The following is a 14,252-nucleotide window of genomic DNA, read 5'->3' as shown; positions in this document are numbered from 1 at the left end:
TTTTAGGCTACTGTTTTCTAGTGGATTTGTCACTTATGCATAGAAGTACATTTGATTTATGGATATTGATCTTATATTCTGCTACTTCGCTGAATTCATTTATGAGTTATAGAAGTTTTCTGGTGGAATTTTTTTTTTTTTTTTGTGGTGCTGGGGATTGAACCCAGGGCCTTGTGCTTGCGAGGCAGGCACTCTACCAACTGAGCTATATCCCCAGCCCTAGTGGAATTTTTTGAATCTTCTAAATATAGAATGATATCATTGAAAAATAGTGATAGTTTGAATTCTTCTTTTCCTATTTGTATCCCTTCAATTTCTTCTGTCTGATTGCTGTGGTAGAACTACATTTTAAAGTGGCTGTTTTGGTGGGATGCAAAAGAACTTCCAAATAAGAATAGATTCCTCACTGGGTCAATAAGCAGAAGGGTGTCTACAGTGTTGGACCATAAGTGAGAAACAGTTCCATAAACTGCATCTTCTTGTTAGAAGAATTAAACTAGATCCCTATTTTTCACTCTACACAAAAGTCAACTCGAAGTGGATCAAAGACCTAGGAATTAGACCAGAAACTGCAACTGCTAGAAGAAAACATAGAGTCAGCACTCCAACATACAGGAACAGGCACTGACTTCCTTAACAAGACCCTTAAGGCTCAAGAAATAAAACCAAAAATCAAGTGTGATGGCATCAAATTAAAAAAACTTTTGCACAGCAAAGAAGAGTGTGCAAAGAGAATCTACAGAATGGGAACAGTTCTTTGTCACTTACTCCTCTGACAGGGGATTAATAACCAGAATATATAAAGAACACAAAACCTTAATACCAAAGCAAAACAAAACAAAGCAAAAACAGAAATGAATAACCCAATCAATAAATGGGCGAAAGAACCAATTTCTCAAAGAAAGAAATACAAAAGGGCAACAAACATAAGAAAAAAAATGTTCAACATCCCTAGCAATCAGGGAAATGAAACTGAAAACTACATCAAGATTTCATCTCACTTTAGTTAGAATGGCAACTGTCAAGAATTAAATTAATAATAAAAGCTGATGGGGATATAGGGAAAAGGTATACTCAGACATTTTTGATGGGATTGCAAATTAGCACAACCACTTTGGAAAGCAAAGGGATTTCCCAAGAGACTAGAAATGGCACCACCACATGACCCATCTGTCCCGAAAGAACTGAAATCAGCATACTATAGTGATACAGGCACGTCTGTGTTTATAGCAGTACAATTCACAATAGCTCAGTCATGGAACTAGGTCAGGTGCCAGTTAACAGATGAATGGAGAAAGAAAACGTGGCATCTATACACAATGGAGCTTTGCTCAGCCTCTCCTTTTGGAGAGGAACAAAATTATGGCGTTTGCTGGCAAATGGATGGAACTAGAGAACATCATGCTAAGTAAAATAAGCCAGACTCATAAAGTCAAAGGGCAAATATGTTTTCTCATATGTGAAAGCTAGAGTTAAATAAGGAAAAAAAGGGTGAAGAAATTCCATGAAAATTGGAGGTAAATCAATGGAGTAGAGGAAGGGTAAATGAAGAGGAGAGAGGAAGGAAGGGAAAAGGTAGAATTGCAGAATAAAATTGACCGATTTGTATTATGTACATGTATGAATACGCCACAATGAATTCCACCTTTCTAGATATATTTTTCTAGAAAAACAATTAAAATTACAATTAAAAACAATTGTTTTTCTAGAAAAACAATTAAAAAACAAATTATAAATGGAAGTAAGACCAGTAGAGTAGAAGAAGGGAGGGAAAGAGGAAGTACTGCAAACTGAAATGGAGCAAATTGTATTCCACGCTTGCATGAATACGTCAAAATGAACCCCAAACCACTAATATGTAGAACTATAATGCACTAATAAAAACATTTTCAAAAATCAGGATTTGCTCATCAAATTATCCAGCTGCATGGAAAAAGGGATCTCATTAAAATAGAAGGGAGACCAGTAAGGTAGAAGAAGGGGATCAGTGAGGAAGGAGGGGAGGGCAGAGGTAGGTACTGGGGATTAAAATGGACCAAATTAGGTTATCTTCAGGTACGAATATGCCACAATGAAACCCACTCTTCTGTATATTTATATGCACCAATAAAAATTATTCAGCTGAAGAAAAAGGGAAAAGGAACACTTCAGCAGGCAGCACTTCCTGTGTGCAGGCACTTCATGAATCTTGACTCATTTAGCTCACAGTTTTATGAGGACAACATCACCCTGTTTTATGGACAGGGAAATTGAGTCATAGAAATTTGAAATAAGGCAACACTGGTGGAAAGGGAGAGAAAGAAGAACCAAATCTGGGACCTTTGAGTTACAGAGTTTGTGTTTTAATGGTTTTACTCGCCTGATTCTAGAAAAATAAAGATTAAGAGCATAACATATACAATGCTTCTGACAATACCCAATGCATATTAATTGCTCACTGGTTGCTGTTATTATAAAAGATACACTTGCATTTTTGCATTGGCTGGCAACATTTTTAAAAGATTTTATCAGTTTTTGACGAAAGCTGATCCAAAGCAATGGGACTGTTCAGGATAGTTCACGTGAAAAGGCTAGCATTTTAAAAATGCTCACACTTGAAGATATTAAGACTCTCCCTGTTGAATGTGATCTAAAGCAAACGACCAACCAGCCCCAAACGTCTCCTCAGACTACTGCAGCCCAGGAGGAAATTCACTGGTGCACATAACTGAGTCTTCAGAGATGGGACTGGCATCTCGCAGTGTCATCCGACTTTGCTTTCCTGATGTCTGCAGAACAAGGCCACAAGCCAAGCAGCTCTGACCGTGCTCTCCTGTCATCCTGCATCATGGAGAAATGACCTCGGTGACTCCATCTTCATATCCCTCCAGGTGCACGCCCCATGAAAGAATGAAAACCTTTCTCCAGGAGCTTGAAAATGCAAAAAACAAAATCTAGAGGTTTGTTCTGATTGGACCAGCTGAGATGCCCATCTCTGCCTGTCCGTGAACAATTGCCAACGTCTGGGTCATGAGCTCTATTCCTGGAACTGTGGGTAGGGTCACACTGGACTCATGGACTAGTCCAGGAACAGGGACTCTATCCAAGGTCCTGGCAGTTGATGTCAGTGAAGCAAACAGTGCACACTCACCAAGAAGTGAAGAAGTCTGGAAACATCTACATATTCAATGCCCAGTTCATTTTGAATGGAGAGAACACACATGAACCTTGCAGAATTTTGACTCTTCTTGTGTCCTGTGTGTTCTTTTATCATTGTTTTTAAGAGTCTGCTTTCTTATACGTCTCTACAGTTACAATTTTATCCTAGCAGGTCCTTTTTAATACACCTGCATAAAAAGAATTGACTACTTTTCTGGAAAAGTGTCTATCTCAGAAATGTAGACTTAATAATGATCTCTTAGTTTTCTTGTTTAATCTCTTAAAACTGCTTTCCAGCTTTCCCTCTTCCTAAATTTATATTTTATCTCATTGGAAACAAGTGGAAAATGAGATCAATTCTTGGCACCAGATGGAGTTGAATACTGAGTAAAATTACATCACGCTGGAAACCCAGTGAATGAATATAGACCACATTTGAGTTTTCCACAATCTGATTCACAGGTGAAGGCTTTGTATGACTGACAACGTGGATGTCACAGAGGGATTCAGTTACACCTTGTATTAGTTATCTGTAACTGTATAGCAAATCACCCTGAAATTTTGTAGCTGGAAACAACAAAGATTTACTGACTCACATTCTCTAGGTGGGGAATCTGGAAGCAGATCAGCCGAATTCCTGTAGCTCAGTCTCTCACAATGCTGCCACCAAGGTGTCTGCCAAGAGCATGGTCACTGGAGGGCTCAACAGGGGGAGGGTCTGCTTCGGAGCTCACTTGGAGACCTGTGTCAGATCTCAGAATATCCACATCCAAGCTTAATTGCATCAGATTCTCCACTGGTCTGTCTCTAGGGATGTGATGTCCCTAGAGAGAGAGAGACCAAAGTGAAAACCACGGGTTATCTGTCACTCAATCTGATCTTGCAGTGTTTGGTTTATGAGAAGCAAGCCAATAAGCCCAACTCTCAAGCAAGGGGATGATATAGCCCCAAGGGAGAAATGCCAGGAAACCCGGAGCAGGACACCGAGGCCCACCTCAGAAACCTGCCCGGTCATGTCTCTACAAGAGGTCTCTACTATTGGAGAGTGTAGGCATTTATTTTTCAAAACTGGATTGGTATTTTTCTGGCCTAGATAACAACTTAGACCCTGTGGAAACAATGCCGGCTTAATTATTGATTTAAGTGGAAAAAGACTTTTAACATTGGGTGACTCCTGGTTGTAGTTTGGGAGCAGGAAAAAGGCACACAGCTGTGAATTCACCAACTGAAGAAATGGTTTCAGTCTTGCAAAGTCTGCTTTACAGTTCCGCATGTAGGAAACATCTGGAAGATGAAGGGAAAGAAAGCAACTTGGACACTCTCAAGTGCATCAGCACAGGTAGGGGGGCTCCCAAAAGAGTCGTGTTTACTGTTACAGAAAGTTGTAAGATGAAACTCCTTCAAAACTAGACTGATATTTGGCAGCTCTGCCGTTGTCACTCAGGCAAGCTAAGCATGACTTCAATTCTATTCAGTCCGACTTTCCTAGGAAAGGAGAGAGTGATTAGAAACTTATTCATTCCTTTGTATGTTTGGGAGTAAAAGAAAATGTGTCCCTCTTTCTGAAGGTGTGTGTGTGTGTGTGTGTGTGTGTGTGTACAAGTGCCTGTAAGCTTTCCTTTCCACTGAGGTTACTTATTAGGCACATGGAAATAATGGAATTAAATTTCCTCCTTTTCTTGTGCTACAAACCTTTATAAAGGTTGCTATAAATGTCATAACTACTTTGTTTCATGAAAAGCAATTTTCCTGTCAGTCTGATCTGTTCCTTGGAGATACCATATTATTAGTCTATGATGATTTCTTTAAAGTGCATCAAAGTATATGCTCCCGTGTCTTTTATCTTTGCACTACCTTACCGTGGGTTTTTCACCAACTTCAAGGCTCATTTCTAAGTCACTAATTATTCATAAAGGCTGGCGAGATTGCTTTATTTTATCCTCCTAATGAAATGCATTAAAGTTTAAGGAAAACCGTTAACAGAGCTTAAAATGCCAAAAAGAGCTTAGGAAATGAAAAGTCATTTCCAGCTAAAATGTGAATCCAAAAAAAAAAAGCCATAGAGAAGGCAGAACATGCTTAGAAATGGTGACATGATGAGGCAGCTAGAGAGGCAGGCAGGGGGCAAGGACGGGTCAGGCTGCAGGCTGGACTCTCATGGCTTCCTCATGACCATTCACAAGGTGCACTAGAAGTCATCTTGGAGGTGGACGGAAAGGGCAGAAGGCGGAGCAAACGCAGTGCCATTGCAGCAAATCGCCTGGACCTCCCCTTTCTCATCATTGTCTCTGGGATCAGGAAGAACATTCCCTAAGAAGGAGCAGTGCTCAGAAGATTAGGAAGAAATAGAGTAGGAAAGGGCATTCAGAGGAGGGACAGGAGCAGCAGGGACTGAGATGGAGCAAGCTCTGTTACATGCGTGTGCAAGTGTGTCAGACGAACCCCACCGTTAGGTGTGACTATGATGCACAAATAAAAACATTTTTAAAAATCTGCTATTTCTAGTTGCACCTCAAGAAATCATTGGTTCAGGCTCACAAAATGCCATCATCACATATTGTGGTTACTCAAGATTTCACCATTGCAATCTATAAATAACACTTTTAAATAGGACATGAGCATTTTGCATTATGCAACTTAATGTAATTCATTTAGAGTCCAGGAGAAAAACCAATTTTCTCTCTCTCTTTTTTTTTCTTTAGTGAGACATTTGTTGAAGACAAAAAGCAGGCACCGATTGTGACTTTGGAGGTCAAAAGTGAACTGAATAGAGAAAAGTGTAAAGAAGAGAGAGGAGAAAACACATGAAAAGACGTTTGCACATGAACATCTCTTTCTGAGATTTAATTTATTATCTTTAATATTTTATGTTCCCAAATGGTTATCTTCAAAGAACAGAGCCTCTGATTCAGACAAACACATACCCAGGATTTGTTTGTGTGCAGTTTGGCTGAGCCCGTCTGCAAAATAAACTAGAGGCACAGAGCTATCAAGAAATAAGATGAGTGAGATAAACATGCCCCTTGCCTTCCTCTTTCTGGATGTTTATATCGAGCCTTCTTAAGCATCCCAAATCTTGGAAGGGTTTTAAGATACTTCTAGAATCGTTTGTCTAATTGGACATTCTAGGAATGCAATGACTTCTTGAAGGATGAATTAATTCTAAGGAAACTGAAAGTTATTCATGATTACAATACATGGGTTTTTCTGCCTCCTTTTGGAATAGATGAGCTCACTGGCTCAGTTCCCCCTCCTATGCATCTTTGTCTCTCGTTTAAATCTCCTTCATTATCGCCTTCATTATCTGCTATTTACTTGACTAGAGGTAATCACTGCTGTATTAATTACCGCCTGACTACCCACATGGGACTGGAAATGAGCCTTCTGGGCCGGGAGAACCCACAAGTGCCCTGCCGGCTCCAGCTTAGAGAGCAGAGGTCCCTTTTCCTTTGACCTCTGTGAATCCCTCCTTGAGTGCAGGTGTCGTTGGTGGCCAGAAGTTGCCTGTGTCTGATGCTTGGAGAAGGGGAATCCGAAAACATGTTTCCCAGAAAATATCCTCATTGCTCAATCACAAAAAATCCTTCAATCCTGGTTGTCTTCAAGAGTAAAATAATACATGTGCATTGGAAAAACAAAGTTTCCTTCGGTATTGGGTTGGTCTTTCAAAATTAGCAATGTGAGTTTTTTGAAGCTGGCAATTTATATTTTGTTTCTAAGAACAGAGTTGAAAGAAGGCTTATAAAAAGTATTTGGACTTCAAATAGTTTCTGCAAAATAACCTTTGAGTAAAGTAAAATAATCAGAATCATACACATTTCAATTTCCTTCAAATATTTTTAGTTTTTTTTTTTTTAAATCAGGATTTAACTGAAATCAGTTGATATGTTTCTTTACTTTTAATTATTTCTTTTTCTTTTATCTTTTAGTTGTTGAAGATCTGGGTCCTCTATCTGATAGAATTTCCCATAATCTGCATTTCTGCATTTCACCCGTGTGCAGATGCTGAGACAGATGTCATCCAGGCAGGACTTGCTGCACAGTTGCTGGGGACACGGTCAGCAGACAGCTTCCAGCTTACTGCCCTCAGTTCCTTCAGGGTCTGGTTTAGCCACAGAGAGCTTTTCTGACTTCTAAGCATTATGAGATTATTCAGGATATTCTTGTACATTTCTGCTTCAGTCCTGGATGCATCCATTTGTTAAAGGAATTCTAAGTTCTTATAATAGGTAGTTGTACTTAGGACCATAATCTGGGTGAGGAAAGTGCTCGTTGTTAGTGGGTTGATTATGTTCTAGGTCTTTCCAGTAGTCAGAAATGGGAAACTTAAAAACAGGGCTACAGTATTGTTACTTATCCTACAGAGGCTGTGAAGTCCAACAATCTGCCATCTATGATGAATTCCAGTGATGTTGTTTGAAGGCCTGACAGCTATAGGGCCAATATTGTAGATTTCAGGGTGAGTCTGCAGACCTGGGAGCCAGGAGCGCCATGGGCAAGAGAGAATAATCTCATTGCTTAAGTAGGCAGGGAGAGGGCAAACTCTACCTTCCTCTGCCTTTTTGTTCAATTCAGACTCCTGGGGACTTGGATGTTGCCTATCACACTGGGGAGGGCATCTGCTTTACTTAGTCTACCAACCCAAATTCCAGTCTCTTCTGGAAACAACCTCACATATACCCAGAAGTCATGTTCAGTCAGCTATCTGGGTATCCTGTGGCCCAGATAAGTTGACACACAAAATTAGCTGTTGTGTTGTGGTCCCTGTCAGAGACTCAAGTTCTCAGGCCCAAATCCAGACCTATTGAATTAGAATCTGCACTTTAACAAGATCTCCAGGGAAGAGGTTGGGGAAACACCGCTTTCATTCATCCTATATTGCTCTTTCTCTTAAGTGTCATGTTAAATTTGTCATCTACAGTCATTCTTGAATGCCTCTTGTCCTTTTATTATAATAGCAAATATTTTTTATGCCAATGTGCAATTGTACTAGTTCATATATTGCCCCAAGAGCTCTTATAATTATTTAATTCTCAACAACACTTTTTTTATCTCCATATAATAAAGGAAGAAAGTATGGGTTAGAATGATTAAGGGTCGTACCCAAAGTTACATAGGGATGGTGACTTCAGGACTGGAAAACTGATGGTTGGACTCACACATAATATTCTCAATTGTGAGACCATGTCATCTCCCTGGGATCCTTCTAATCTTTTCACGTCTCAATTAAATTCTATCTTCTTCGGTTCTTTTGCTGAACTTCCATGACATCTCAAAAGCTGATAATCTTGTCTTTAATAACAAGTCAACCAGACTTTCTAAAACTCCATATATGTGTTCTCTAGCAAGTGCTGTGGTTGGTTCTACCTGCAAAACACCCCGAGTATAACCACTGCTCAGTATGGTGGCCATTGCCACCTGGTTAAAGCTGCTACTGTCTCTTGTCCGGGATGTAGAACAGCCTCCTAATTGTCTCCTGGCCTCTGTCCTCCCCCCATCCCCACCCCAGCATAATGCATTAAGAAAATTCCTGGTGATAGTTAAGTAAATTAAATCATATTGCTTCCCCAGCTCAAAATCCTCCCATGGCTTCCAACCTCACTTCTAATAAAATCTGTACTAGGTACCAGGGTTCACAAAGCCCTAGATCACAGGTTAGAAAGCTGTGGGTCAAATCCCACCTGCCACAGGGTTCACAGATACAGTTTTATTGGAACACAGCCACACCAAGTCATTTACATATTATCTGTGGCCAGACTCCCTTCTCTATGGTAGTCCGGTAATTGTGACTCAGACCAAAAGACCCACAAAGCCGAAAGTATTGACTCTGACGCTGTACAGGTGGAGTGTGTCTGCCTACTCCAGGTGGTTTGGCCCTAGGAGCCACAAGGCTCACTTCCTAACCTTGTTCAAGGTCAGCTCCAGTGTTACCTCTGCATGGTCTTCCCTGCAGCCCTGTCTTCAACCACTGCACCCATACTCTACCACTTTCTGCTCCCCTCCCTGTTTTACGGCATTTGCCAGGATCTGTCCGGCAACATAATTGATGGTGTATTCTCTGTTCTTCTGCTCAACCTCAGTTCCAAGGATTTGAACTACTGAGTCCTCTATTGAAACCCTAGCCATCTAGACCATCGTAGATGCTCTATAAATGTTCGTGGAATATACTGACTTAACTACGAGCTTTTACGTGTGGCAGGTGCTCTGCTAGTTACTAGGTGCACAGTGTGAACTCATGCTTACGGTCCTGTGGGTCCTGCCTGGGACCTGAACATGGTGCTGAGGAGAGCAAGCAACCTGAGCTGAAAGGTGTCTGTTGGCAAAAGTCACAGGAACCAGAGCAACTGCGAGGCAAGGTCAGGGATTCTAAGGCCGGCATTTATATTTTTGGATTTCATAAAATAGGACACTTTTTCCTCATTTTCTTTTTACTTCTGGAGAACAACATGAAGCTGCCAACTCAATTACTTTGTCAAATAGTGTATTTGCAGTAATAAATTTGCTGGTTGCAAAAAGACTGCTTCCAGGTAGGTGAGAAAAATTTAAATGTGGACTCAATATTAGACGACATCATGGAATTGGTGATTTTTAGTGTGATAACAGTTTTATGATTCTATATGAAGATGTCTGTTTTGCTTAGAAAAGGCACGTGTTGGAGTGTGCAGGGATGGAATGGCCTGGGATGACTGAGATTTGCAGTGAAACAACTTAGCAGCGACAACAGACGAGGAGGGACAGTGTTACTCCAGTTTACAGAACAGGAAAGGGAGACTTCCTGAGGACTTATTCATCAACGTCACACAGCTGGTAAGATGTGGAGCTGAGAGTGGAACCCAGGTACCCTCAGTACCACTGCTACTAACCATACCAGTAATAATTCCAGCAGATCTGAGGCTCTGCCTGGGGAAATTGTGACTCAAGACCCCAGGTCCCTGCTCTTGGTCTCCAGGGGATCCTTCCACCTCATCCTCCCTTACTCCTGCCTCCATTCCCACTGTAGCTCAGGAAATCCAGGCCTTAGGACTTGTCAGAGCTGTGCTTGAGTTGAGAGACCCTCTCTGTTCAACCCCCTAAATTCTGCATTTTTGTAGCCAGATAATTGTTTTCATCTTTCTTATCCTTCACTCCATGGTGTTCGGTGAACACAGGACATAAATGGCAGATGGTCTGAGTGGGCCAGTGTTTTAGCATAAAACCAGAGTGGTGGGGGTCAGGCGCACTCTCCCTCCTTCTCAGCTTACATGAGCCTCAGATTGACAGCCACGGTGTCACTGCTCCCCAGCTCCCATCAAGCCCCAGGAATCTTTCCGGCATGTCCTTGAGAGATAAGGTCTATGAAGAAGATTCAGAACCTGCAAACCTTTTCTGGAGCAACCTTCTCTAAGATCTCCTGATGGCTGACAGTAAAGTAACACTAGTAACACCAGTAACACTAGTGCCAACTGCTACAACTGAAATGCATTGTGTGCTTGCTGGAATCAGGTGCCACACCAGCACCCCGGACCAGCCCAGGATCTCTCCTTTCATCTCCTGCCTCTCTGCTCCGTAGCGACTGACGGATGCAAACTTACAACCAGTGAACATTTTTACTCATTCATTCCCTCCTTCTTTCCTTGAATATTTATGGAGAATCTACTATATTTAAGGCACATTATGCACAAGGTATTACAGACTTTCCAAGAGCATTAGCAGTGCAAAACTTTAAAATAGCTCGTCAATCATTTTTGTATTGATTGCATGTTGAAATGACACTATGTTGAGGTACTGGACTAAATAAAATATATAATTAATTTTTTAAAGTTAAAAAAATAGAGATTAAGGACAACACACAAAACTTGTAATTTTGTTGCATTGAATCGTTCTTACCACATGACAGACCCTGAACTTTTCAGTCTTCATGTAGTGTTTTGGACAATCTCCTGCTGTGTGTTCTTTTGTAGGCAGGTTAAGTTTCAAATCACAGGTTTACCAAGTGATCAATCAGCACTTGGATTTAAAGCTGGAAATCTGTTTCTACATCTATATAACTAACCAGCTCACTGCATCCAAGTCTTCCTATTTAAAATGTACACGCGCACATACACACACACACAAACGGTAATATGCACCAGCTTGGACTAAGTCCTGTTTACCTTTTTCCCTCTACGATGAGATCATCAGCATCATTGGACAGAGGGTCCAATCCTTTTGGATGCAGTACCACAGAGCCATGATGTGATGGACAGGTGTTGATTCCCACCTCCTCACACCCCCACCAGGGAACACTGGATATCTCAGGGACATTTCTGGTGATGACAACTTGGCGTGGGTGCTACTGGCATCTTGTGGATAGAATTAGGGATGCGGCTAAACCTCCTCTCAGCCAGGACAACCTCCACCAGAGAGAACTGCCCAGCTCCTAATGTCAGCAGTGCCAGACTGAGATGTCCCCACCCCTGCGGTGGTTAACATGGAGAATGTGTTCCACATACATTTTTCTAAGTGAATTCCAAACCACATTCCGAAAACCTCCACCAAATAGCAATTCCTAAGAGGTAAGCCCCATTTATCTTTCAAACCCAGTTCAAGCATCATCATGTTTTGGAAACCTTTCTGATACCCTCTACGGCTTTTTTTTTTTTTTTTTTTTCTTCTTTTTCTTTTTTATAATCCTAGTAAAATATTGGCTTATTTCTCTAACTTTCTCATCTTGTCTTCCACTCTCTGAGTCAGCCCTTCTCAGGAAATGCTAACGTCTGCCTTAGGGTGACAGAATTAGGCCAAAAGCCTGTTGCTTAAAAAGCTATGTGAAAAATTTCAAAGTTAAAAAAAGTTATCTGTGGATTTTTCATGGCTTTGTAGATGGGATTTAAATCATACATTTCTGACCATAGCAGTTATCCAGTTTTTAATGAAATGCAAATCAGTTGCTAAATCTCCTGAGGTAGGTTCTGTTTTCTTTGGTTCTCAGTAGAACATTCTTTTATTTTTTTTAAAGTCAGATTTATTGAGGTATAATTTACATACAGTTTAAATCCACTTTTAATGTGGATGATCCTATTTGTTTTGACAAGTGTACTTATTGGTGTAACCGCAGCAAAAATAAACTACACACACACACATAAACTTTTAACAGAGAATGTTCTAGTTTTATTTTTACAATTATTTTGATTTTACACTTATTTTTTATTACTTATTTTATACTTAGTATTTTCTATCTGGTTGTATCAAAGTATAATTATAGTAAATTTTGAATTTTGCAGTTTCCAAGAGTTTTGACAATTGTATACAATTGTATAATCACAGCCATTCAGGAAGATATGTTAGCATTTGGTCACTGTGCCCAAATACCTGATGAAATCAACTTAAAGGAGGGAAGGTTTATTTTGGCTCATGATTTTCAAGGGTTCAGTTCCTGGTTGGCTGACGCCATTGTTCTGGCCTGTGGTGAGGCAGAACATCAGCTCAGGGCAGTCAGGAAGCAGAGGGAGAGGGAAAGGAAGAGGTTGGGGATAAGATGCACTCCTCTGGGGAATGTCCCCATTGACCTACTTCTTCCAATGAGCCCCCAATAATGCCAAAGTATGAATCCATTGAAGAATTACTCCACTGACAAGATCAGAGCCCTCCAGATCCAATCGCCCTCCTGAGAGCCCCACCTCTGAACATTGCTGCCCTGGGGACCAAGCCTCCAACACATGATCTCTTAAGGGGCATTCCAGATTAAACTCATAACAATAAAGAACATTTCTATCACCTCTAAATATTCTCCCATACATGTTTGCACTTGGTCTTTGTTTTGTGTTGCTATCACAAAATGCCCAAGACTGGGGAACTTATAAAGAAAAGTTCAGGGTTCTGGAAGTCCCAGAGCATGGCAGCAACTTCTGGAGAGGGTCTCATGGTAGATGGCTCCTGATGGCGGGAGGGCATCTGAGAGAGAGACATCAGGTGTCAAGAGAGGAAGCAAGAGAGGCAGCGGAGAAAGCCAAGCTGGCTTTATATAAACCTGCTCTTGGTGGGTAACCAATCCAGTCCCCCAAGAGCTATGCCCCACTGGTGAGATGGGTTGGTGCTCCTGGGGACTGCATCACCTCCTGATAGGCTCCGCCCCTTAAAGGTCCCACTATTGCTCTCTACCATTATCTTGGGGCTTGAGCTTCTAGCACATGAGCTGGGAAGTTAACCACTTTCCTTTCCACATTGCCAGCCCCTGAGAACCCCTGATAAACTTTCTGTACTGATAATATTGCTTTTTTCCTCCAAAGTGTTCTATAAACAGAATCATGTAACAGCATGGAATATTTGTGTCTGACTTCTTTCACTTAACTTAATGCTTTTGAGGTCCATCTGTGTCATCGAATGCATCGATAATTTGTTCTTTTTGCTGTTTTTTTATTCCACTGTATGGATGTACCACAGCTTCCTTATCCATTTGATGGATAAGTTGATGTATGCCTATTTGTGCTGCTTACAGTTTTTGGAGATCATGAACAAATCTGCTGTAGACATTTGCAAGCAGGGTTCCTGGGAACAAGAATGGCTGTTTTTCCTGCGTGAATACGAGGAGTGGGGTTGATGGGTCCTATGGTCAGTGCAAGTTTCACCGTACGAGAAGCTGCCAGGCTGTTTTCCAGCACTGTTGCGGTCCTTCCGCCAGCAATGATTGGCAGTGGCAGCTGTTCATGTCTCTGCTACACTTAAAACTGTCAGTGCCTGGAGTTGAGCCATTTCAATAGGCGAGTCTCAGCTTCACAGTGGTGTTTACATTTTCCTATTGACTGATGACGCTGGGCTTTGTTAATGTGCTTATTTACTGTCCACATCTCTTTAGTGGTTCAGTGATTACCCACATCTTTTGCTCACTTTTTGATTGGGTTGGTTGTTTTCCAATTGAAAAGATTCAACTACCAAGAGGTAGTTATTTCCATAGTCTGGATACAACACCTTTATGAGCTATGTGAACTGCAAAAAAATCTCCTGGATGTAGCTTGTATTTTCAGTCTATGAATAGTCTCTCAAAGAGCAGAAGTTGTTTTTTTTTTTTTGTTTTGTTTTGTTTTTTAATATTGATGAAGTCCAACTTCCCAACCTTTTCTTTTTGTGTCCTGTATTAGGAATAGTTAGGCCTGTGG

Source organism: Sciurus carolinensis, chromosome 2 (assembly GCF_902686445.1).
Source record: "Sciurus carolinensis chromosome 2, mSciCar1.2, whole genome shotgun sequence".
NCBI lineage: Eukaryota > Metazoa > Chordata > Mammalia > Rodentia > Sciuridae > Sciurus > Sciurus carolinensis.
The sequence above is the reverse complement of the archived record's forward strand: the minus strand, read 5'-3'. Positions refer to the sequence as shown.